The following is a 27,793-nucleotide window of genomic DNA, read 5'->3' as shown; positions in this document are numbered from 1 at the left end:
ACTTCCCAGTCAAAACCTTGGGAGTTAGTTAGGTGATATGAGAGTCAGGAAGAGGAGAGGATGTGATATGGCATGGTGGAAGAGGAATAAGGAAAACACAATGCTGCCTGCAGAGACAAAGGGTAGTGAGGAGGTTATACTGGTGAGTACGGGTGCCAAAGATGCTTCATGTCCCAGTGAATTTACAGTGACAACAAAACCAAGTAACAGTATATGTTGGCAGTGTATGGCAGGACTGGACAGCACATGATTACAATATAAATATAGTATACTGTATACTGTACTATGTGTCCTGACCTCAGTATTTTCCTGTGCCTGAAGATATGATTGATATCAAACTGGACACCCAAATCTTCACTATGGGACTCTAGACTGAAACCAAGTAATACAAAATGATGAGTAGTAAAGCATTACTTCAATTCAAATGTCCATAGTCTATTTGGCGGCAGCATCAAACAGTGCATGGTCCACGGAGAGCCTGGCGTAAAGTATGGTTTGGTGCTGCTGCTGCATCTTCCTTTATGATATTGCCTATAAGTGTTCTGTATAACTTATTCGGTGCCATCATATCTTTGGAGGTTGCGTTGCATTCTCTATAACCAGGGTGCAATTACCCAGACGAGTGAAGGAAGGTAGGAACCTGGTGCACATACAGTACTATAATTACTGTGTCATTGCAAGTAATTACATCATGGTTACCCAAGACCTAGAATCTCATATAACTATTTGTAATTCGGTCAACTTAACATTAAGTGTGAGAATCATAGCACTGAGTACCGAAAAGCTTTGGGATTAAAAGGAATCTGAGTGGATAAGTGAGCTTACTTCACATAGTCACTCTGTGTTACTTGACTGTATGTTGTGTGAGGTTCCTGCAAAACAAATTACAACCTTGTGTTGTTGCAGTACAGAAACCGAAAGGTTGCTAGTTTGAACCTCTGAGCCGACAAGGTGAAGAATCTGTCAATCTGCCCTTGAGTAAAGCACTTAACCCAAATTGCTCCAGGGTTGCTGTCAGTGATGGCGGATCCCTGGAAAGGACCCCACTCTCTGAGGGTGTCTCAGGGGGAGCTTGGCTATGCAAAAAACAAACAAAAATCACACCTCACAATTGTGTTGGTTACCTGCTTGTACATGCAGTGAAACAGGACAAGTATAAGCACCACCAACTTGACCTTTTGATGTCATATCATAAAGCTTTATGTAACTTGTAAATTAGCAAAAGCCTGACAGCACCTATTCTTTCTTTTATGTCATCCTCACCTCTTCTTGTAGGCCTTCGAATGTAGAAATTCTATGAGATTCAAAGGTGTAACCCCTGTAACTTTAGCTAATGTAATGACAGCCCTGTGAGAGGAGATACTGTACATGGGTTTTGTATGACTGGATCAGTCAATCCAAGGAAACAGAAAATGAGACGGAATAGCCTAGACTCACTAACGTCAAGCAGGCTAATATAAAATGTTCATGTTTTCAGTGAGACATACTGCTGAAAACCTTTTGGAAAATAATAGATGGACGTGGGTTCACCGAAAAGAGATGAATGTGTTTTTTAAATGGAGAAAAGCAGAACCTTATCATTTGGATGCACAGCAACTTGGCTCTGATCCGAGTCACTACAAGCTATACTTAAACCCCTTTCTCTGCAGCAGTGATAAAGCATTGAGCATTCTGTAGCATACTGAATCATGGAAACACTGAGCACATTGTATCCTTTCCAAACATGTTATTTTAGAAAATTGGTATTTCAAGCTACACTTGCATGGTCTTACATTCAAAATACCTTTCAATTGAGTTGTGTGTGGCTTTGGCAAAACATTACATATCAATTTCAGAAATGTTGGTGAATGAGCTTTTATTGTTTAAAATAAATTATAAAAGAGATTAGTGTGTTTTTTCAATATCTAATCACGGCATAAGGGTTTTCAATGACAGACATGTACAGTGCCCTCCGTAATTATTGGGACAGTGAAGAATCTATACTCTATACTATATATCTATACTATACTAGTTTGGATTTGGAATCAAACAAGGACTATGGGGTTAAAGTGCAGACTGTCAGTTTTAATTTCAGGGTATTTTCATCCATATCAGGTAAACAGATTAGAAATCACACTACTTTTTGTACATAGTCCCCCATTTTAGGGGACCAAAGTATTGGGACAAATTCACTTGTGTATTAAAGTAGTAAAAAAAGTATTTGTTCCCATACTCATGGCACGCAATGACTACATCAAGCTTGGGTCTCTACACATTTTTAGGATGTATTTGCTCTTTGTTTTGGTTGTGTTTCAGATTATTTTGTGCCCAGTTGAAATTCATGGTAAATAATGTATTGTGGTATTTTGGAGTCACTTTTATTGTGAATAAGAATGTTTTTAAACGTTTCTACATGAATGTGGATGCTACTATGATTACGGATCATCCTGAATGAATCGTGAATAATGATGAGTGAGGAAGTTACAGACGCACAAATATCAGACCCCCAAGGTATGCTAGCCATTTCAATAACAGGGGAGGTTAGTGTTTTGCGGGAGTATGAAATTTGTGCGTCTGAAACTTCCTCACTCATCATTATTCAGGATTCATTCAGGATGATCTGTAATCATAGTAGCATCCACATTCATGTTGACGTGTTTAGAAACATATTCTATTCTTATTTACAATAAAATCTTGATGTAGTCATTGCATGCTATGAATATGGGACCAAATACTTAACTTTTTAATACTTTAATATACAAGTGAATTTGTCCCAATACTTTTGCTGCCCTAAAATGGGGGGACTATGTATAAAAAGTGCTGTAATTTCTAAACTTGAAAAAAAAATCAAATCCAAAGTTGTGAAGTATAGAGACTAAAGAAGGACTAGAAAACCGTGAAGGACTAGAAAACAGGAGCAAGAAACAGACAGGAGCAGGGGAACAAACGCTGCTCGGTTTCACGAACAAAACGAACTGGCAACAGACAAACAGAGAACACAGGTATAAATACACAGGGGATAATGGGGAATGGCTACACCTGGAAGGGGGTGGAGACAAGCACAAAGACAGGTGAAACAGATCAGGGTGTGACACTATGCTGTATATAAATAAGTGCTACTGCTAGGCTTTACACAATCAAATGTAGCAAATAACTACATTTGTAATAAACTGTACAAATTATACATTTGTGACATCAATATTTTAAACATGCTCCCCACAAATATTTCAAAACAGTAATATGAGATCTGTATGTAAAGCATTTAAATGTGACATTCTAGTCATTTAGCAGATTATTTTATCCAGAGAGACTTACAGTGAGTGAATTCATCTTAAGGTTGCTAGGTGAAACAGCCACATATCACAGTCAAATATACAGGATACAAACATTCCATTCCAGCTAAACAATGGATGTACAGTATATCGTTTTGTAAAAAAAACATTTTCCTAAAATCTATTCATTAAAATTCTGATAACAGTAATATTTTACACACACATGAAGGTACGCATAAGTAATCATTTCTGATGAAAAACACAAATTTGAAAAATTTGGGGATATTGCGTTTTGTAAGTAAACTCTTCAAATTCAGGTTTGGCAAAAGTACAAATACAAGACACTAAAGATTTGACCAAAAAACTAACATTTCAAGTACAAATGCTTGGCGTGCCATGTTTATGAATGGAACATTCCACATCATGGAATAATAAAATGTGCTGCCAGAAGAACCATCCCTCTTCATAGTCAACCCACATCCCATCATTTGAGAGAATGAGTGGCCAACAGTTGGCCCATGACATGAATGTAGATTTGACTGTGGTGCTGAGATGAAAGCTGTTCATCCCTGTCCTCTCTCATGTATGGCATATGAGCTCTCTACAGTCATCACTACCATGCATGATTTACTGGCCAGGTTAAGTGTCTTGCACTGGAGGTCATAGCGACAGTATGTGCCACCAGGCAGAGAGCAACCCTCCAACACCCAACAGGCCTTTGGAGTGGCAACGAGTCCCTTCCCTGAAGTAGAAAACCAGCCCCGGGGACCACTTCAGTCCTGGTGACATACAGCAGAAGAGAACTCTGTCCTTCCATGGTGGGGGATAGCAGACTGTGAAGGTATGAGCCAATCATACAAGGAAATGGGCAGAATGTCACATCAGCCTAGCAGAGGGAAGCAGTGAGTCATTTCATCTGGATCAAAACAAACCCATCTCGCATTCAAAATTAATTAGAGAAAATAGAAAGGGGGGGGGGGGGGGGGGAATAGTACCATGCCCATTAAAGCAACTTAAAGAAAAATATATATTTTGAAGCTAGTTCAAAGACTTTGCAATCAGTGGTTGATCGTGAGTCTAAATGGGTCAACACTGGGGATTTCTCAGAGCTCAGATTCTTCTGGGTGGAGCTTATTTCTCTGAGGTACTTAACACACAGCTCTGGTGACAGATGGCAGTTTCCTCTGGTTATGTTTGCTCTACAGTATCCAGAAGGCTAAGTTCAGCCTAATAATAAACATCTAATTGATTTACTGCATGGCATGATGCCTTTTAGTTCATGTCCCTCCTTATCGAGATGTCCATTACACATACTGTACACTGCAGGCTACAGAGGAGGGTTGCAAAAAATGGTAAAGAAATTCCTTGGTTTTTCAGAAATCCTGGTTAGAGTATTCCAGATCTCCTGTGTATTCCCTCCTGATTCCGGGAAGCCTCTAACCATGATTTCAGGAAAACCATGGAATTTATTGATAGTTCCCGGAATTTTGCAACCTTACCTTACTTCAGAGTGAATGCCAAGATGATTATTTCTGTATAGCTGCCGTGGCTGCAATTGCCATAGGTCAGAGGTTATCCTGTAAAAGCAGTTTAGTAAGGTCCCACCTTCCAGAAAATCTTGAACCACAAAAGACCACTAAGTGCAGTACATTTAGCCCTGAAAGGTAAAAGTTTTTATGCCCCCTCTTTTGGAAATGCACAGTGGAGGGAGGGATGGCTGGCATTATCTAGGCGACAGGGACAACACCATCTTCAAAGGGATAAAGGACACTTCCACCATGTGATGTTGTGCTTCTCTGTCTGGGTGGGTCTAGAGCGGCTCTAAGTGCCACACCAGGTTCAGAGTTAGGTCAAGTTCTATTGGAGGGAGGACTTCAGAGCACTATTTCCTTGAGCCCCCAGATCCCTCCCTGCTGCCTGCTGTTCTATTGACTCCATTTCCACAGAGAGAGGCTATGGTGATGTCACACTGCTGTTAATACTGCAGTGCCATGGTTGGAGCCTGAAACTTTCCTCCTAGCTGTGTGTCCACTCCTTTTTGAAAATGGTGGTGTCGTTCCTTTTGCCCACCTATACACTCTGAAATGTAGGTGTAGATGGCTGACTGATAAATCCCCTGGTGTGTGTGTCCAATATGTTCTCAGCAACACCCGGGTGATGAATATATTATGGACTGACGAGTCATTAGTTGAATGTCATCCGCTGAGTGTGTGTACTGACGGGGCCTTGGCTTTTAACGTAAGCTCTCTACATGAAATACGACCTTTAGTTAGACCCATGTCAGCCACACTGTAATTTAATAACTTCCCGTATTTTGATAGAGAACTCTATTGAAAAAATGATCTGCGAACCTCTTGCCCTCTCACAATTTAAAATATTTGCATAATCACACTTAAGAAGACTCCAGCAGGCCTATCTATATGGATGGCTTGTCATTTTGAAATAGCATACATCACTTCAGCTGACAGGTCCACATGCAATAAATCAGCTTTTAGCCTATAGTTCATTTTGATATAGATGGCTCCTTCTATAATCAGTCATCATAGTGGATCCTTCTGTAAAGTCTATTACCCCAACTCACAATGCATAATCATATACACTGAGTGTACAAAACATTAAGAACACCTTCCTAATATTGCATATTTAACCTGTCTCCTCTCCTCCATCTACACTGATTGAAGTGGATTTAACAGGTGATCTCAATAAGGGATCATGTCTTTCACCAGGATTCACCTGGTCAGTCTTACTCAGCCAGACAATGATGGTCTCTATCTTTATGGGCTCAGAATATGTTAAAAAGTACAAGTGATATTATTAAATCCTTTGATTAACCAACCCAACCTTATTAACACTCTTAGCCCATACCCACCATGAGCAATGGACAGAGAAAGTCAAAGTCCTGTACTTTATGCAGCCCTATTAGAGCCACTGCTTGTGAGTGATATTAGCACCCTTTGCATGTTAATTCCTCCAGACTTTGTCCTTCAGAACCGTGCGGTTAATAATGAATGCAGGGCCACAATATGCCAATGGCTGGGGTGAGCGGCAGAGCTGCAAATCACTGAATCATAGCACTGGATTTGCAAGCTCAAACACACATTTTTATCCTCCATCTAAGATTTAGACTAGGTGCTGTTCAACTTTCCCGTGAAAAACACATTTTGTCATGTTAAATTTATCCTCCCCAAAGGTTCTGCAACAGGATACAGGACATCAGTGGAATGTGATCATGTATTAATAGTTTATACCATAGATGCTGCAAAGAATCACAACTGTTTGCAGCCAGCCTTCCCGAAACCACTTGCATCCTGAAGGAAAGACACAGGATCCATTCTCAGTCAGTTATGGAGATCAGGAGGAAATAACCTTCCTCCCTAAACCGCTGACGTTTTACCCAATCTTTAGGGGGTTTCAAACAATGGAAGAAACTGCTGTACATTCAGTACATTCTGACATTGTCAGAGAGTACAAAAGAGATTCCTCACATTATTGTCAGTCTACTGTATACGAATGAAGGGATAGGCAAATTGGTGGGTGGGTTGCAACAATGCAGTTAAAACCTGTTACTATGAGCCTGTGTGTCTTTAATGCATGTTCATAAACAGACAACTTGGCCCTGTTCCAAATTTAGATGCACACATAAACAAGTCTTCTGTCAGCAGCACTATCTGCGTCACTCCCACCCTGGATGCATTTTCATTGGTGGGCTGTGCAGTCGACTGATAAGACACCGTGCTGAAAGCAAGGAAACAATTTATTCCTAAGTGTGATATTGGAAAAGATACAGTCTGATGGGAATGGTAATAGTTTTAGCATGTAAATACTCCATGTTGTGTATAAATAAATACTCCATGTTGTGTATAAATAAATACTCCATGTTGTGTATAAATAAATTAGCTAGCTGCAGACATTAGCTGGAGCCTGGAGGATTTTTCCTCATCTAAAACACTTAACAAACTTTGAGAATGAAAACAAACACAAGTCACATATCACTGATTAAACAATTAGTAACTGAACTTGCACCAAATGTCGTAGAATAGATCTATGAAATGATCTTCTGAACATTACTCTCTCTGGGGCATTGCCACTGCCATCACCGATGGACCAATCAGTGATGGCAGTGGTCTTTGTTTGGTATTTCAAAATCTCTTGCATGAATGACTTTTACTCAAAGATACATTTTCCTTTTGCTTATTTGGATGTCAAATGCACCAATTATATGACAGTATATAAAATGATCCAAGCATCATTACTTAAACACTCTGAAAGAGGCACATATGCAACTCTGTTGAATGAGTTCCAATTTTGGTCAGTCTAGTCTGTATGCAACAGATGTCCAGCGAAGATAAAAAGACTGGTCTCGGCACCAGTGTAACAGATGTGATTGTACTTCGTAAACTCTCTTGCTTTGTGTTTAAAAAAAAAAGACTGTCCAGCCAACAATCCCAGTTGATTGGTGTTTATTCTGATGATAGACACAAGGAAGCACATTAGATGTGCAGGACAACAGTATGTTGTTGTCATGGAAATAACATTGAATCAGCAGGGAGATAATGTGACCATTACACTCAGAGCGTGCTAGCTAACTCACTCTTACAACAATAACGTATAAAACACATCCCAGGATGCGCCGAATATCTAACAGCTACCGTACACGTATTACACTCATCAGGACATGTACATAGGGAACTTGTACACATTGTAAATATGAAAATAGAATACAGTATTTCAGAACGTGACCTGCCGCTTGCATGACAATGTCAATATCAGACTGGAAAGACTTTACTTTCACGATCTTCCACTATCTGCAAGCATGACCAATGGCATAAAACCTGATTGTTATGTAAATTCAACCAACCAATACAAATACATCAACATTGAATACATATTTCTGCAGTGTCAAGTGGAAACATGACCAACCCTGTTGCATTTGCAACACAATAGCTAAACTGTCATTGCATGTGCGATGGAACAGTCTACAGACATACAAAGTCTGTGTAACATGGCAAATATTCACAAATATTCCACACTAAAGTCGTTGACACTCTGAGCCACAATTTGAACACTGTCAACTACACCGAGGACAAAGGGAAACCTGAGGGTGGGATGTGCCAATGATCTCCTTCATGAGCAGACAGCTGCAACGTAGGCCAATGTTGATTTACTGACAAAAACAAGGGCACCTTCCGTGTCAGTCGATACTGGAGGGAAAGCCAGAAACACGGCTTCAACAGGATATTTTACCCTCCAAATGGTGTCCATCTCTCAAATGTAATGGCTTGGAAAATCTAGATGTCTTTAAAAGGCAATGGGGGTTGCAGTCATATGGGGTCACTTAACAAATCTCACCCTGATTACTTTTCCAACTCAATCTAGCCAGTCTGACTGCAGGGGTCTCTAACTCACTAACCTTCGGATACTATCTATCCTTTCCGTGTCACTTGCATGGTTACATGACTCGGAGTACAAATATTTAATCAATTGAATGGGTTCATGTATGATCATAACACAGACACCAATAAAATACAAAATACCTAGATAGACCCTCACAACCACAAGAAACATGTGGTCAATAGTTTGTCTGCAACACTTACCTCCCTTAGCCAGCTTATGCTGTAGCTTATAGCCTTTCTAAGCTTCTTAACATGTAATCTCAAAACTAAGCTAATTATTCACGGACAGCCCTCATCTCTGGTTGATGATGGTGAGTCTCTAACATCGAGCTCCTCTAGATTTAGAAAAGAAACATATATTTTTTTAATTATCTACAGTATATCGCAAACTCCACACACTCACAGCAAAACCTTTCTGAACTGAGGCACACCTTAAAGGCCCAGTGCTGTCAAAAATGTGATTGTATTTCCACACTATGAGGTCAATACTGTATAATTGTGAAAATTATGATAATACCCTTTTAGTGTAAGAGGTGTTTGAAACGACCACCTGAAATGTCAGCGTGTTTTGGTGGGATGGTGTTTTGGCCTGCCTGGTTACATCATCAGGTCTAAATTAGTTAATAGACCAATAAGAAAGAGAGTTCCAAACCAATAATAGCTAGTTTTCAGTTTTTCCCTCCCCACTCCCAGACAGTCCTATCTAAATTGTTGCTTGAGAAATTGTTCTGTGCTAATAAGCAATTTTTTTCTTTTAAAACATTCACAGTAAGATAGTTCATTCTTACCCCGAACTCATTTGATCTTGAGATAAAAACAGCAGCATTGGATCTTTGAAAAAGTTAGTTGAGTACATTAGTCCGTTACTTTCATCTCAATTGTTTCAAAGGGACAAAATGACTTTTGCTAAAATGAACATTGGTATGGGTTAATCTGCTGTATCCTTACTGAGTTTTTGGGCTCGGCCCTAAGACTTTGCATTTCAACATATTCCCATCTCATCACAATGATCTGATAGGACAACACAAATCAAATAGATTCTGAGTCTGGGAATTTGCACTAGCCTGCTTGTTTGCTTATTTTAAATTTTTCATTTTGAGAAAGATTTTTGAAAAGTTAATTGCTTTTGATCTTCACTGGTACATTGCATCAATAATATATTTCATATCTAATTTTAGCTGATGGCAACCCACTATCAGATGCATAAATATGACTGCTGGTTAAATGTGTTGCCATAATCAGCTCCAGACATTTCAAATACTGTTATCTGGATGGAAGAACTTCCCAGGGTGAGCTTCAACGGGTAAACTGGCATGACCTTGTGGAATCTTATGGTTACCTTATGTGCTACGGTCAATTTGTCCCCCCAGTCAATACTGTACACACAGAAGTCTGGGATGGAGGTGGTAGATGTTTTCAGAGAATAAATATACTGTAGGAACGTGTCTGGTAGATGGAATGATGAAACCACCACCAATTACTGGTTTTCATCCAGTCAACACACATTAAACACGATGAAGCTGAACATCTACATTTAGTCTTTTATAATTCCTCAGATGTTCTACTGATATGCCTCTGAGCAAAGGTGGGAGGTAGACACAACTTGGCGTGCATGTCACAAATTATGAAAATACATGAAAAAGACCCAAGCAAAAGGAAAATGAGACTCAGAGCCTGTTTGGAGCTTTAGACAAAATTCAAATCACCATAGTCGCTGTGAATAGATTCACAGTCAGGTCACGATGCCCATACAATAAGGATAATATCAGGCTCCCTCTTCTCACTGAATTACCTGCTTAGGTATTTTATCAGTTGTCATGCTGCCACATTTACAGCTCAATGTGGTCATCACCTGATTATTTAATAAACTCCCATATGAACATTAGGATTCATTGTGAAGCTCACTAGCTAGCCAAGTGAATGCAATTGTCAAAAACTCCAGGTTAAACTAATTTCACTCGAAGGATGAAGAGTGTAAAATGAAGACGTACTCGCAGTTACATGTGATGTGATCTGAAAATAAATGAGTCATTTGCATGCTGATGTGATGTGACTGCACTTCAAGATGAGTGGACTGTGTTGGATGGACTGGCATACAATGTCCCCACTGCAGAAACTGTATGCCTCAGACCTATTCAGGGAACCTAAGCATACATTTCTGATAATTATGAGGAGGTATGGAAAAAATGTGAAAACCATGATAATGATTTTGTATTTTAAGAGGTAGATTAAAAAGTTTCTGCATAAAATCAATGGAGAAGAAACACATGGAGGTGGGGTTGTATGTAATATATACTGCCATGCAATGTTCCCTCAAATGTTTCTCGGCACTGAGCACATTTCACGTCTGCTGAGCACAAACTTGAACGTTGTGAAAATTCTGTGCAACTTCCAGTGCTCGTTTACTGTGAACACTGAGGCTGTACCCGCTTTAAGTTACAGTTTAAGCAGTAGCCAAGTAGGTTACTGTGGCTATTTGACCATGCTGCAGGCCTATCAGAGTGGCCTAACATAAAAAACAATGGAGAAAAAGCATCTTATAACATTTTAACAGCTGCTCTGTCATTCAGCCTACAGTAGCAGCCAATGTGTGGTGTTCAATGTCTCAAAACAAGCACATCTACTTACGACCACAGCTGTAAAAACAGTCCAGATCAAAGCAAATGGCACAGTTCCATATATATGGCAATGGTCTGTTTGCATATAGGCCTACTGCAGCTCTGATTGGTTATGCCGCACCGGTCTGTGTAGGGTATGGGCTAAGTCACGCATGTCAATGCAATAGAATCCTACTCCGATGCGTTCTGCCTACAACAAAATCGGTTATATAGTTCATTTAGTTTCGGTATGTTGCGTTGAAAGTGGCTAATACTGCATTGATTCGATCCCAATTGCCACAGTAAAGGGAAGCGTTTATAGTGTTAATTACAGTGCATTCGGAAAGTATTCAGACCTCTCAACATTTTCCACATTTTGTTGAATTGGTCTTTTTCCCTCATCGATCTACACACAATACCCCATAAAGACAAATTAAAAACAGTTTTTTAGACATTTTTGCAAATTATTTTTGCAAAAAAACGGAAATATCACATTGACATACATTTTCAGACCCTTTACTCAGTACTTTCTTAAAGCACCTTTGGTAGCGATTAGAGCCTTGAGTCTTCTTGGGTATGATGCTACAAGTTTGGCACACCTGAATGTGGAGAGTTTCTCCCATTCCTCTCTGCAGATCCTCTCAAGCTCTGTCAGGTTGGATGGTCCATGCCGCTGAAAATAATCCCCACAGCTTGATGAATCTTGCTTCTCATGGTCTGAGAGTCTTTAGGTGCCAAACTCCAAGCAGGTTGTCATGTGCCTTTTACTGAGGAGTAGCTTCCATCTGGCCACTCTACCATAAAGGCCTGATTGTTGGAGTCCTGCAGAGTTGGTTGTCCTCTGGAAGATTCTCCCATCTCCATAAAGGAACTCTAGAGCTTTGTCAGCGTGATCATCGTGCTTTATTCTGAGCAGAAGTCTCAGGCTACTGTGTGCACTCGTGCAGCTTTGGACTGAACATTGCTGCCATGCCTAAACAATATGCAGTCAATCAGGCAAATTAAAGCCGCACTGAGCAGAAATCGCTCCGACATTTCCTGTTTGATAAAATTCTAGTAGTTTGCCTAATTTCATGTGACAAAACAAGCAAGTAAACTGTATAGAATCATCGTTCCATCTAAACCACTGTGAAATATATTTTCCATAACCAAAAATATTGTATTTCAGCAATTTGAAGCTGGTGTACAAAACCGAAAGTAACAGAAGCAAAAATGAAACTTAAGAACGTGAAGCATAGAAATAGAGCACATAGAAAGTATCTCACAGGAGAAAACATCCAAGTCAGCAAAACAGCGCCTCTCTGTCTCTCTACGTTTAGGCCATCTATCTGATGCTGTCTGGTCCAAACGAGTATGACATTGTTGCCGCCCATAGCATTGAAGGCAAGGGAAGCCAGCGAGCATCTGGCCTCCCTTGACGAAAAAGTATAAAAAATGGGCCTTTAGCTAAAGTGAGCTCAACTGTGAATGGTCCTGGCACACCAAAAAAACTGTCAAGGGAAGCCAGTTTGAATTGGGCGTCAGTCTCATTGAGAGGATACGTCATTGACAGAAAAAAATGGGATTGTTGCATCTCGTTTTGTTGTCCTCTGGTGGATAGCTCGCCAGCTAGCTAAAATGTACTTTTTTTCTAATTTAGCCATGGATGTAAATAGGGATTTTACTTACTTCTCCTTACTGGCCAATGATTATAACTGCGATTCTGATCCAACCATTAATTCATACATTGTGACTCTGGACTGAGAGGATTGAAGTTCAATATGTAGCTAGATGTAAAAGGCTAATGTTAAGTAGCTAACATTGCCCATGAATGGAAGTTAGGCTAGCAATCAAGAATTTTAGCCAGGTAGCCTAGGACAACAAAAATAAAAGTGTGTACTGTATGACAGATTGATAGACAGTTTCATCAACATGAAAGAGAAGAGGATGTCATTGGCATTTCTCTACAAGTGGGTGAGTCAAAAATCAGAAATCAGAACCATGGACAGCCACATCATATTTAGCTTACGTTGATTGGACTAAATCGTTTTAAATATTTTATTTGTCACTGTATTAGACTAAGCAGAGGTGATTTGATGATATTTAAATGTTGAAGTTGAAATGGTGCTGGAATAGTGGAGGCAGCTTCTGTTTTCATTGCAAATTGCAGTAACTCTGGGGTTCTAAATCAATAGTTGTTTAGTAGTCCAAAACTGTCGGAAACATTAACTTGCTTGACCATGCTGTAGGTCATGTAACTAACTGTATTTGACTGAACATGCAATTTGCTTGGTGGAATTCACTGGACAGAGGTTGTTATCAGGTTTTGTGATAAAAGTTAATAAGTCAAAGGTGTGGTTGAATTTATTCTGCCACTGTGTCTATGTCACGGTCGCAAGGCATATTAATTAACAGGTTATAGAGCAAACAACGCCATTATCACAACAAATAGTTTGTTATATGGCTTTCTTTGTTATGACAATTCGATTAGCGTTAGGCTGCTATTAATTGTGAGTGTTTTTGATGAATCAGTCAAGCTAAAAACAAGTGGATCACAGTGATTCTTTCATGGTTAGTATCACTGTAGTCAAGAGATACAGAGCTGTCTACACTGAACAATCATATATAAACCCAACATGTAAAGTGTTGGTCCCATGTTTCATGAGCTGAAATAAAAGATGCCAATAGTGTTCCATACTCACAAAAAGCTTATTTCTCTCAAATGTTGTGACCAAATTTGTTAACATCCCTGTTAATGAGCATTTCTCCTTTGCCAAGATAATCCATCCTCCTGACAGGTGTGGCATATCAAGATGCTGATTAAACAGCATGATTATTACACAGGGATACCCCCCTTTTTTCAATTTTCAGGGACACTAAAATCCGCACTGAGCTAAAGGGTAGAGCTTCCGCTTTAAAGGAACGGACTACAAAGGGAAGCCCAGCCGCAAGCTTCCCAATGACACGAGCCTATCAGATGAGCTAAAGGACTTCTATGTGCGCTTTGAGGCAGGCAACACTGAAGCATGTGAGTAAGGCCTTTAAACAGGTCAACATTCACAAGGCCGCAGGGCCAGACGGATTACCCTGATCCGATTGTTGAAAGGATCTACAGCTGCACCATCGAGAGCCTCCTGACTGGTTGCATCACCACCTGGTATGGCAACTGCTCGGCCTCCGACCGCAAGACGCTACAGAGGGTAGTGTGCACGGCCCAGTACATCACGCTTGCTGCCATCCAGGGCTTCTAGACCAGGTGGTGTCAGAGGAAGGCCCTAACAATTGCCAAAGACTCCAACCACCCTAGTCATAGACTGTTCTCCTCGCTGCCGCATGGCAAGCGATACAGGAACGCCAAGTCTAGGTCCAAAAGGATTCTTAACAGCTTCTACCCCCAAGCCATAAGACTGCTGAACAGCTAATCAAAAGGTTGCCCGGACTATTTGCATCCCCTTTTTTTACACTGCTGCTACTCACTGTTTATTATCTATTATCTATTATCTATGCATTGTCACTTTACCCCTATCTACATGTACATATTAGCTCAATTACCTTGACTAACTTGTACCCCCGCACATTGACTCGGTACCGGTACCCCATGTATATAGCCTCGTTATTGTTATTTTATTGTTGCTCTTTTATTTTTTACTTTAGTTTATTTAGTAAATATTTTTCTTAACTCTTATTTTTCTTAAAACTGCAAACATCTTATAAGCTGTAGACCATACTGTTAACCAAGAGAGTTTTCATCTATATTTTTCGTAGCTGTCTATTTACCACCACAAACTGATGCTGGCACTATGACCGCACTTAATGACCCGTATAAAGCTAAAAGCAAACAAATAAATGCTCATCCAGAGGCGCCACTTCTAGTGGCCAGGGACCTTAAAAAATAACTTATCATGAGAAAACATTGAGACTTCTTTCATTTGATTTTGCGCACCAGCTGTTATTTACAAATAGACACAGACCGCCACCCCTTGTCTTATCGGAGGCAGATGTTATGTATTGCCGATGCACATAAAAACCAGCCACGACTTGGTGAATCTTAAGATATTAGTTTTTAATGTGCCGTTGGTAGGATAGGCGGGTTACACACTAATTCTCAGCATCTTCTCTTCATGCGAATGATGGGGATTTGGGCCTGTTTGGGAATCTGGAGTAAATCATTTGTCCAGTTCGAGGTGAGTAATCGGTGTTCTGATTTCCAGAAGCTCTTTTCGGTCATAAGAGATGGTGGCAGAAACATTATGTACAACATAATGTACATTATGTACAACAACATACAGACAATGCCAAAAAATTCACAAAATAGCACAATTGGTTAGGAGCGCAATAAATGGCAGCCATCTCCTCCAGTGCCATTCTATGTGCAGGCATAAGCTTGGGACAACAAACACAAATGCATTTTATCGATGGCAATTTGAATGTACAAAAATACTGTGACATTTTTCTAAAGGTTTCTGTGACCAACAGATCCATATCTGTATTCCCAGTCCATTTGAAATCCATCGATTAGGGCCAAATTAATTCATTTCAATTGAGTGATTGCCTCATATGAACTGTAAATCAGTAAAATCAATGAAATTGTTGAATGTTGCGTTTATATTTTTGTTTATTATATATTTGTGAGTCCGGATGGGGGACCAGATGCTGCTGGAAGTGGTGTTGGAGGGACAGTAGGAGGCACTCTTTCAAAATATCCCAATGCTCTAGGGCAGTGATTGGGGACATTGGCCTGTATATGGTGCTGTCATTCCAATGGGATGTTAAATGGGTGTCCTGGCTCTCTGTGGTCACTAAAGATCCCATGGCATTTATTGTAAGAGTAGAGGTATTAACAGTGGTGTCCTGGCCAAAATCCCAATCTGGCCCTCATACCATCATGGTCAACTAATCATCCCCAGCTTCCAATTGGCTCATTCATTCCTCTCCTCTCCCCTTTAACTATTCCCCATGTCATGTGTTCTCAGTCAACTTACTTGGTAAAATAAGGGGGGAAATAAATATTTTTTCATAACGTTGTGAAATTGTTTTTACAGTAACACGATTCCTCTAAAACATTTTTTTTTTACCCCTTTTTCGTGGTATCCAAATGTTGTAGTAGCTACTATCTTGTCTCATCGCTACAACTCCCGTACAGGCTCGGGAGAGACGAAGGTTGAAAGTCATGCATCCTCTGATACACAACCCAACTAGCCGCACTGCTTCTTAACACAGCGCACATCCAACCCGGAAGCCAGCTGCACCAATGTGCCAGAGGAAACACCGTGTATCTGGCAACCTTTGGTTAGCATGCACTGCACCCGTCCCGCCACAGGAGTTGCTGGTGCGCGATGAAACAAGGACATCCCTACCGACCAAGCCCTCCCTAACCCAGACGACGCTAGTCCAATTGTGTGTCTCCTCACGGGCCTCCCGGTCGCGGCCCGTTACGACAGAGCCTGGGCGTGAACCCCGAGTCCCTGATGGCACAGCTGGAACTGCAGTACAGCGCCCTTAACCACTGCACCACCTGGGAGGCCCCCTAAAACAATTTTGACTGTGAAATATTTTTGCTCAGATAATTTGAAAATGTGCTTATTTGTAATGCAAGCATCTCTGAAAGGCAGTCTCATTTCTTATCCACTAAATTGAATGAATAACATGATAACAGTATTTATACAAATTGGCATCTACCGTACATATATTTAGAAAGCCATTCATCATCAGACAACTGAAAGCAAAATACAATTTTCTGTGGGATGCAAAAAAAGAAAAAGGTCACGTGAGAAGGAAATATGTCAACTGGCATCCACGGTGGAATAGAGCTGTTTCTTGATCATCCACGGTGGAATAGAGCTGTTTCTTGATCATCCACGGTGGAATAGAGCTGTTTCTTGATCATCCACGGTGGAATAGAGCTGTTTCTTGATTATCCACGGTGGAATAGAGCTGTTTCTTGATCATCCACGGTGGAATAGAGCTGTTTCTTGATTATCCACGGTGGAATAGAGCTGTTTCTTGATCATCCACGGTGGAATAGAGCTGTTTCTTGATTATCCACGGTGGAATAGAGCTGTTTCTTGATCATCCACGGTGGAATAGAGCTGTTTCTTGATCATCCACGGTGGAATAGAGCTGTTTATTGATCATCCATGGTGGAATAGAGCTGTTTCTTGATCATCCACGGTGGAAGAGAGCTGTTTCTTGACCCTCCACGGTGGAATAGAGCTGTTTCTTGATCATCCATGGTGGAATAAAGCTGTTTCTTGATCATCCATGGTGGAATAACGCTGTTTCTTGATCATCCATGGTGGAATAGAGCTGATTCTTGATCATCCACAGTTGAATAGAGCTGTTTCATCATCATCCATGGTGGAATAGAGCCGTTTCTTGATCATCCATGGTGGAATAAAGCTGTTTCTTGATCATCCACAGTGGAATAGATCTGTTTCTTGATCATCCACGGTGGAATAAAGCTGTTTCTTGATCATCCACAGTGGAATAGAGCTGTTTCTCGATCATCCACAGTGGAATAGAGCTGTTTCTTGATAATCCATGATGAAATATAGCTGTTTTTTGATCATCCATGGTGGAATAGAGCTGTTTCTTGATCATCCACAGTGGAATAGAGCTGTTTCTTGATCATCCACAATGGAATAGAGCTGTTTCTTGATCATCCACAGTGGAATAGAGCTTTTTCTTGATCATCCAATGTGCAATAGAGCTGATTCTTTATCATCCACGGTGGAATAGAGCAGTTTCTTGATCATCCACATGGAATAGAGCTGTTTCTTGATCATCCATGGTGGAATAAAGCTGTTTATTGATCATCCACAGTGGAATAGAGCTGTTTCTTGATCATTCACTGTGTAATATAGCAATATATTGATCATCCAGAGTGGAATAGAGCTGTTTCTTGATCATCCATGGTGGAATAGAGCTGTTTCTTGATCATCCACAGTGAAATAGAGCTGTTTCTTGATAATCCACATGGAATAGAGCTGTTTCTTGATCATCCATGGTGGAATAGAGCTGTTTCTTGATCATCCATGGTGGAATAGAGCTGTTTCTTGATCATCCATGGTGGAATAAAGCTCTTTCTTGATCATCCACAGTGGAATAGAGCTGTTTCTTGATCATCCATGGTGGAATAAAGCTGTTTCTTGATCATCCACAGTGGAATAGAGCTGTTTATTGATCATCCACGGTGGAATAGAGCTGTTTCTTGATCATCCACGGTGGAATAGAGCTGTTTATTGATCATCCATGGTGGAATAGAGCTGTTTCTTGATCATCCACGGTGGAATAGAGCCGTTTCTTGACCCTCCACGGTGGAATAGAGCTGTTTATTGATCATCCATGGTGGAATAAAGCTGTTTCTTGATCATCCACAGTGGAATAGAGCTGTTTCTTGATAATCCATGATGAAATAGAGCTGTTTCTTGATCATCCACAGTGGAATAGAGCTGTTTCTTGATAATCCATGATGAAATATAGCTGTTTTTTGATCATCCATGGTGGAATAGAGCTGTTTCTTAATCATCCACAGTGGAATAGAGCTGTTTCTTTATCATCCACGGTGGAATAGAGCAGTTTCTTGATCATCCACATGGAATAGAGCTGTTTCTTGATCATCCATGGTGGAATAGAGATGTTTCTTGATCATCCATGGTGGAATAAAGCTCTTTCTTGATCATCCACAGTGGAATAGAGCTGTTTCTTGATCATCCATGGTGGAATAAAGCTGTTTCTTGATCATCCACAGTGGAATAGAGCTGTTTATTGATCATCCATGGTGGGATAAAGCTGTTTATTGATCATCCACAGTGTAATAGAGCTGTTTCTTGATCATTCACAATGGAATAGAGCTGTTCCTTGATCATTGACGATGGAAGATAGCTGTTTCTTGATCATCCACAGTGGAATAGAGCTGTTTCTTGATCATCCATGGTGACATAGAGCTGTTTCTTGATCATTGACGATGGAATAGAGCTGTTTCTTGATCATCCACAGTGGAATAGAGCTGTTTCTTGATCATCCACATTGGAATAGAGCTGTTTATTGATAATCCATGGTGGAATATAGCTGTTTTTTGATCATCCATGGTGGAATAGAGCTGTTTCATGATCATCCACAGTGGAATAGAGCTGTTTCTTGATCATCCACAATGGAATAGAGCTGTTTCTTGATCATCCACAGTGGATTAGAGCTGTTTCATGATCATCCAATGTGCAATAGAGCTGTTTCTTTATCATCCACGGTGGAATAGAGCAGTTTCTTGATCATCCACATGGAATAGAGCTGTTTCTTGATCAGCCACAGTGTGTATCCCCTTACACTGTGTATAAGACAGTAGTTTAGGAATTGTTAGTTAGATTACTTGTTGGTTTTTACTGCATTGTTGGAACTAGAAGCACAAGCATTTCGCTACACTCGCATTAACATCTGCTAACCATGTGTATGTGACAAATAAAATTTGATTTGATTTGATTTGATTTAATACAGCAATATCTTGATGATCCACAGTGGAATAGAGCTGTTTCTTGATCATCCATGGTGGAATAGAGCTGTATCTTGATCATCCATGGTGGAATAGAGCTGTTTCTTGGTCACCCACAGTGGAATAGAGATGTTTCTTGATCATCCATGGTGGAATAGAGCTGTTTCTTGATCATCCATGGTGGAATAGAGCTGTTTCTTGATCATCCACAGTGGAATAGAGCTGTTTCTCGATAATCCACGGTGGAATAAAGCTGTTTCTTGATCATCCACAGTGTAATAGAGCTGTTTCTTGATCATCCACAATGGAATAGAGCTGTTCCTTGATCATTGACGATGGAAGATAGCTGTTTCTTGATCATCCACAATGGAATAGAGCTGTTTCTTGATCATCCATGGTGGAATAGAGCTGTTTCTTGATTATCGACGATGGAATAGAGCTGTTTCTTGATCATCCACAGTGGAAGAGAGCTGTTTCTTGATCATCCATGGTGGGATAAAGCTGTTTCTTGATCATCCACAGTGGAATAGAGCTGTTTCTTGATAATCCATGATGAAATATAGCTGTTTCTTGATCATCCACAGTGGAATAGAGCTGTTTCTTGATAATCCATGATGAAATATAGCTGTTTTTTGATCATCCATGGTGGAATAGAGCTGTTTCTTGATCATCCACAGTGGAATAGAGCTTTTTCTTGATCATCCACAATGGAATAGAGCTGTTTCTTGATCATCCACAGTGGAATAGAGCTTTTTCTTGATCATCCAATGTGCAATAGAGCTGATTCTTTATCATCCACGGTGGAATAGAGAAGTTTCTTGATCATCCACATGGAATAGAGCTGTTTCTTGATCATCCATGGTGGAATAAAGCTGTTTATTGATCATCCACAGTGGAATAGAGCTGTTTCTTGATCATTCACTGTGTAATATAGCAATATATTGATCATCCAGAGTGGAATAGAGCTGTTTCTTGATCATCCATGGTGGAATAGAGCTGTTTCTTGATCATCCACAGTGAAATAGAGCTGTTTCTTGATAATCCACATGGAATAGAGCTGTTTCTTGATCATCCATGGTGGAATAGAGCTGTTTCTTGATCATCCATGGTGGAATAGAGCTGTTTCTTGATCATCCATGGTGGAATAAAGCTCTTTCATGATCATCCACAGTGGAATAGAGCTGTTTCTTGATTATCCATGGTGGAATAAAGCTGTTTCTTGATCATCCACAGTGGAATAGAGCTGTTTATTGATCATCCACGGTGGAATAGAGCTGTTTCTTGATCATCCACGGTGGAATAGAGCTGTTTATTGATCATCCATGGTGGAATAGAGCTGTTTCTTGATCATCCACGGTGGAATAGAGCTGTTTCTTGATCATCCACAGTGGAATAGAGCTGTTTCTTGATCATCCATGGTGACATAGAGCTGTTTCTTGATCATTGACGATGGAATAGAGCTGTTTCTTGATCATCCACAGTGGAAGAGAGCTGTTTCTTGATCATCCACATTGGAATAGAGCTGTTTATTGATAATCCATGGTGGAATATAGCTGTTTTTGATCATCCATGGTGGAATAGAGCTGTTTCATGATCATCCACAGTGGAATAGAGCTGTTTCTTGATCATCCACAATGGAATAGAGCTGTTTCTTGATCATCCACAGTGGATTAGAGCTGTTTCATGATCATCCAATGTGCAATAGAGCTGTTTCTTTATCATCCACGGTGGAATAGAGCAGTTTCTTGATCATCCACATGGAATAGAGCTGTTTCTTGATCAGCCACAGTGTGTATCCCCTTACACTGTGTATAAGACAGTAGTTTAGGAATTGTTAGTTAGATTACTTGTTGGTTATTACTGCATTGTCGGAACTAGAAGCACAAGCATTTCGCTACACTCGCATTAACATCTGCTAACCATGTGTATGTGACAAATAAAATTTGATTTGATTTGATTTGATTTAATAGAGCAATATCTTGATGATCCACAGTGGAATAGAGCTGTTTCTTGATCATCCATGGTGGAATAGAGCTGTATCTTGATCATCCATGGTGGAATAGAGCTGTTTCTTGGTCACCCACAGTGGAATAGAGATGTTTCTTGATCATCCATGGTGGAATAGAGCTGTTTCTTGATCATCCATGGTGGAATAGAGCTGTTTCTTGATCATCCACAGTGGAATAGAGCTGTTTCTTGATAATCCACGGTGGAATAAAGCTGTTTCTTGATCATCCACAGTGTAATAGAGCTGTTTCTTGATCATCCACAATGGAATAGAGCTGTTCCTTGATCATTGACGATGGAAGATAGCTGTTTCTTGATCATCCACAATGGAATAGAGCTGTTTCTTGATCATCCATGGTGGAATAGAGCTGTTTCTTGATTATCGACGATGGAATAGAGCTGTTTCTTGATCATCCACAGTGGAAGAGAGCTGTTTCTTGATCATCCATGGTGGGATAAAGCTGTTTCTTGATCATCCACAGTGGAATAGAGCTGTTTCTTGATAATCCATGATGAAATATAGCTGTTTCTTGATCATCCACAGTGGAATAGAGCTGTTTCTTGATAATCCATGATGAAATATAGCTGTTTTTTGATCATCCATGGTGGAATAGAGCTGTTTCTTGATCATCCACAGTGGAATAGAGCTTTTTCTTGATCATCCACAATGGAATAGAGCTGTTTCTTGATCATCCACAGTGGAATAGAGCTTTTTCTTGATCATCCAATGTGCAATAGAGCTGATTCTTTATCATCCACAGTGGAATAGAGCTGTTTCTTGATAATCCATGATGAAATATAGCTGTTTTTTGATCATCCATGGTGGAATAGAGCTGTTTCTTAATCATCCACAGTGGAATAGAGCTGTTTCTTTATCATCCACGGTGGAATAGAGCAGTTTCTTGATCATCCACATGGAATAGAGCTGTTTCTTGATCATCCATGGTGGAATAGAGCTGTTTCTTGATCATCCATGGTGGAATAAAGCTCTTTCTTGATCATCCACAGTGGAATAGAGCTGTTTCTTGATCATCCATGGTGGAATAAAGCTGTTTCTTGATCATCCACAGTGGAATAGAGCTGTTTATTGATCATCCATGGTGGGATAAAGCTGTTTATTGATCATCCACAGTGTAATAGAGCTGTTTCTTGATCATTCACAATGGAATAGAGCTGTTCCTTGATCATTGACGATGGAAGATAGCTGTTTCTTGATCATCCACAGTGGAATAGAGCTGTTTCTTGATCATCCATGGTGACATAGAGCTGTTTCTTGATCATTGACGATGGAATAGAGCTGTTTCTTGATCATCCACAGTGGAATAGAGCTGTTTCTTGATCATCCACATTGGAATAGAGCTGTTTATTGATAATCCATGGTGGAATATAGCTGTTTTTTGATCATCCATGGTGGAATAGAGCTGTTTCATGATCATCCACAGTGGAATAGAGCTGTTTCTTGATCATCCACAATGGAATAGAGCTGTTTCTTGATCATCCACAGTGGATTAGAGCTGTTTCATGATCATCCAATGTGCAATAGAGCTGTTTCTTTATCATCCATGGTGGGATAAAGCTGTTTCTTGATCATCCACAGTGGAATAGAGCTGTTTCTCGATAATCCACGGTGGAATAAAGCTGTTTCTTGATCATCCACAGTGTAATAGAGCTGTTTCTTGATCATCCACAATGGAATAGAGCTGTTCCTTGATCATTGACGATGGAAGATAGCTGTTTCTTGATCATCCACAATGGAATAGAGCTGTTTCTTGATCATCCATGGTGGAATAGAGCTGTTTCTTGATTATCGACGATGGAATAGAGCTGTTTCTTGATCATCCACAGTGGAAGAGAGCTGTTTCTTGATCATCCATGGTGGGATAAAGCTGTTTCTTGATCATCCACAGTGGAATAGAGCTGTTTCTTGATAATCCATGATGAAATATAGCTGTTTCTTGATCATCCACAGTGGAATAGAGCTGTTTCTTGATAATCCATGATGAAATATAGCTGTTTTTTGATCATCCATGGTGGAATAGAGCTGTTTCTTGATCATCCACAGTGGAATAGAGCTTTTTCTTGATCATCCACAATGGAAAAGAGCTGTTTCTTGATCATCCACAGTGGAATAGAGCTTTTCTTGATCATCCAATGTGCAATAGAGCTGATTCTTTATCATCCACGGTGGAATTGAGTAGTTACTTGATAATCCACATGGAATAGAGCTGTTTCTTGATCATCCATGGTGGAATAAAGCTGTTTATTGATCATCCACAGTGGAATAGAGCTGTTTCTTGATCATTCACTGTGTAATATAGCAATATATTGATCATCCAGAGTGGAATAGAGCTGTTTCTTGATCATCCATGGTGGAATAGAGCTGTTTCTTGATCATCCACAGTGAAATAGAGCTGTTTCTTGATAATCCACATGGAATAGAGCTGTTTCTTGATCATCCATGGTGGAATAGAGCTGTTTCTTGATCATCCATGGTGGAATAGAGCTGTTTCTTGATCATCCATGGTGGAATAAAGCTCTTTCATGATCATCCACAGTGGAATAGAGCTGTTTCTTGATTATCCATGGTGGAATAAAGCTGTTTCTTGATCATCCACAGTGGAATAGAGCTGTTTATTGATCATCCACGGTGGAATAGAGCTGTTTCTTGATCATCCACGGTGGAATAGAGCTGTTTATTGATCATCCATGGTGGAATAGAGCTGTTTCTTGATCATCCACGGTGGAATAGAGCTGTTTCTTGATCATCCACAGTGGAATAGAGCTGTTTCTTGATCATCCATGGTGACATAGAGCTGTTTCTTGATCATTGACGATGGAATAGAGCTGTTTCTTGATCATCCACAGTGGAAGAGAGCTGTTTCTTGATCATCCACATTGGAATAGAGCTGTTTATTGATAATCCATGGTGGAATATAGCTGTTTTTTGATCATCCATGGTGGAATAGAGCTGTTTCATGATCATCCACAGTGGAATAGAGCTGTTTCTTGATCATCCACAATGGAATAGAGCTGTTTCTTGATCATCCACAGTGGATTAGAGCTGTTTCATGATCATCCAATGTGCAATAGAGCTGTTTCTTTATCATCCACGGTGGAATAGAGCAGTTTCTTGATCATCCACATGGAATAGAGCTGTTTCTTGATCAGCCACAGTGTGTATCCCCTTACACTGTGTATAAGACAGTAGTTTAGGAATTGTTAGTTAGATTACTTGTTGGTTATTACTGCATTGTCGGAACTAGAAGCACAAGCATTTCGCTACACTCGCATTAACATCTGCTAACCATGTGTATGTGACAAATAAAATTTGATTTGATTTGATTTGATTTAATAGAGCAATATCTTGATGATCCACAGTGGAATAGAGCTGTTTCTTGATCATCCATGGTGGAATAGAGCTGTATCTTGATCATCCATGGTGGAATAGAGCTGTTTCTTGGTCACCCACAGTGGAATAGAGATGTTTCTTGATCATCCATGGTGGAATAGAGCTGTTTCTTGATCATCCATGGTGGAATAGAGCTGTTTCTTGATCATCCACAGTGGAATAGAGCTGTTTCTTGATAATCCACGGTGGAATAAAGCTGTTTCTTGATCATCCACAGTGTAATAGAGCTGTTTCTTGATCATCCACAATGGAATAGAGCTGTTCCTTGATCATTGACGATGGAAGATAGCTGTTTCTTGATCATCCACAATGGAATAGAGCTGTTTCTTGATCATCCATGGTGGAATAGAGCTGTTTCTTGATTATCGACGATGGAATAGAGCTGTTTCTTGATCATCCACAGTGGAAGAGAGCTGTTTCTTGATCATCCATGGTGGGATAAAGCTGTTTCTTGATCATCCACAGTGGAATAGAGCTGTTTCTTGATAATCCATGATGAAATATAGCTGTTTCTTGATCATCCACAGTGGAATAGAGCTGTTTCTTGATAATCCATGATGAAATATAGCTGTTTTTTGATCATCCATGGTGGAATAGAGCTGTTTCTTGATCATCCACAGTGGAATAGAGCTGTTTCTTGATCATCCACAATGGAATAGAGCTGTTTCTTGATCATCCACAGTGGAATAGAGCTTTTTCTTGATCATCCAATGTGCAATAGAGCTGATTCTTTATCATCCACAGTGGAATAGAGCTGTTTCTTGATAATCCATGATGAAATATAGCTGTTTTTTGATCATCCATGGTGGAATAGAGCTGTTTCTTAATCATCCACAGTGGAATAGAGCTGTTTCTTTATCATCCACGGTGGAATAGAGCAGTTTCTTGATCATCCACATGGAATAGAGCTGTTTCTTGATCATCCATGGTGGAATAGAGCTGTTTCTTGATCATCCATGGTGGAATAAAGCTCTTTCTTGATCATCCACAGTGGAATAGAGCTGTTTCTTGATCATCCATGGTGGAATAAAGCTGTTTCTTGATCATCCACAGTGGAATAGAGCTGTTTATTGATCATCCATGGTGGGATAAAGCTGTTTATTGATCATCCACAGTGTAATAGAGCTGTTTCTTGATCATTCACAATGGAATAGAGCTGTTCCTTGATCATTGACGATGGAAGATAGCTGTTTCTTGATCATCCACAGTGGAATAGAGCTGTTTCTTGATCATCCATGGTGACATAGAGCTGTTTCTTGATCATTGACGATGGAATAGAGCTGTTTCTTGATCATCCACAGTGGAATAGAGCTGTTTCTTGATCATCCACATTGGAATAGAGCTGTTTATTGATAATCCATGGTGGAATATAGCTGTTTTTTGATCATCCATGGTGGAATAGAGCTGTTTCATGATCATCCACAGTGGAATAGAGCTGTTTCTTGATCATCCACAATGGAATAGAGCTGTTTCTTGATCATCCACAGTGGATTAGAGCTGTTTCATGATCATCCAATGTGCAATAGAGCTGTTTCTTTATCATCCACGGTGGAATAGAGCAGTTTCTTGATCATCCACATGGAATAGAGCTGTTTCTTGATCAGCCACAGTGTGTATCCCCTTACACTGTGTATAAGACAGTAGTTTAGGAATTGTTAGTTAGATTACTTGTTGGTTATTACTGCATTGTCGGAACTAGAAGCACAAGCATTTCGCTACACTCGCATTAACATCTGCTAACCATGTGTATGTGACAAATAAAATTTGATTTGATTTGATTTGATTTAATAGAGCAATATCTTGATGATCCACAGTGGAATAGAGCTGTTTCTTGATCATCCATGGTGGAATAGAGCTGTATCTTGATCATCCATGGTGGAATAGAGCTGTTTCTTGGTCACCCACAGTGGAATAGAGATGTTTCTTGATCATCCATGGTGGAATAGAGCTGTTTCTTGATCATCCATGGTGGAATAGAGCTGTTTCTTGATCATCCACAGTGGAATAGAGCTGTTTCTTGATAATCCACGGTGGAATAAAGCTGTTTCTTGATCATCCACAGTGTAATAGAGCTGTTTCTTGATCATCCACAATGGAATAGAGCTGTTCCTTGATCATTGACGATGGAAGATAGCTGTTTCTTGATCATCCACAATGGAATAGAGCTGTTTCTTGATCATCCATGGTGGAATAGAGCTGTTTCTTGATTATCGACGATGGAATAGAGCTGTTTCTTGATCATCCACAGTGGAAGAGAGCTGTTTCTTGATCATCCATGGTGGGATAAAGCTGTTTCTTGATCATCCACAGTGGAATAGAGCTGTTTCTTGATAATCCATGATGAAATATAGCTGTTTCTTGATCATCCACAGTGGAATAGAGCTGTTTCTTGATAATCCATGATGAAATATAGCTGTTTTTTGATCATCCATGGTGGAATAGAGCTGTTTCTTGATCATCCACAGTGGAATAGAGCTTTTTCTTGATCATCCACAATGGAATAGAGCTGTTTCTTGATCATCCACAGTGGAATAGAGCTTTTTCTTGATCATCCAATGTGCAATAGAGCTGATTCTTTATCATCCACGGTGGAATAGAGAAGTTTCTTGATCATCCACATGGAATAGAGCTGTTTCTTGATCATCCATGGTGGAATAAAGCTGTTTATTGAT

Source organism: Oncorhynchus masou, chromosome 13, assembly GCF_036934945.1.
Source record: "Oncorhynchus masou masou isolate Uvic2021 chromosome 13, UVic_Omas_1.1, whole genome shotgun sequence".
NCBI classification, from domain to species: Eukaryota; Metazoa; Chordata; class Actinopteri; order Salmoniformes; family Salmonidae; genus Oncorhynchus; species Oncorhynchus masou.
The sequence above is the reverse complement of the archived record's forward strand: the minus strand, read 5'-3'. Positions refer to the sequence as shown.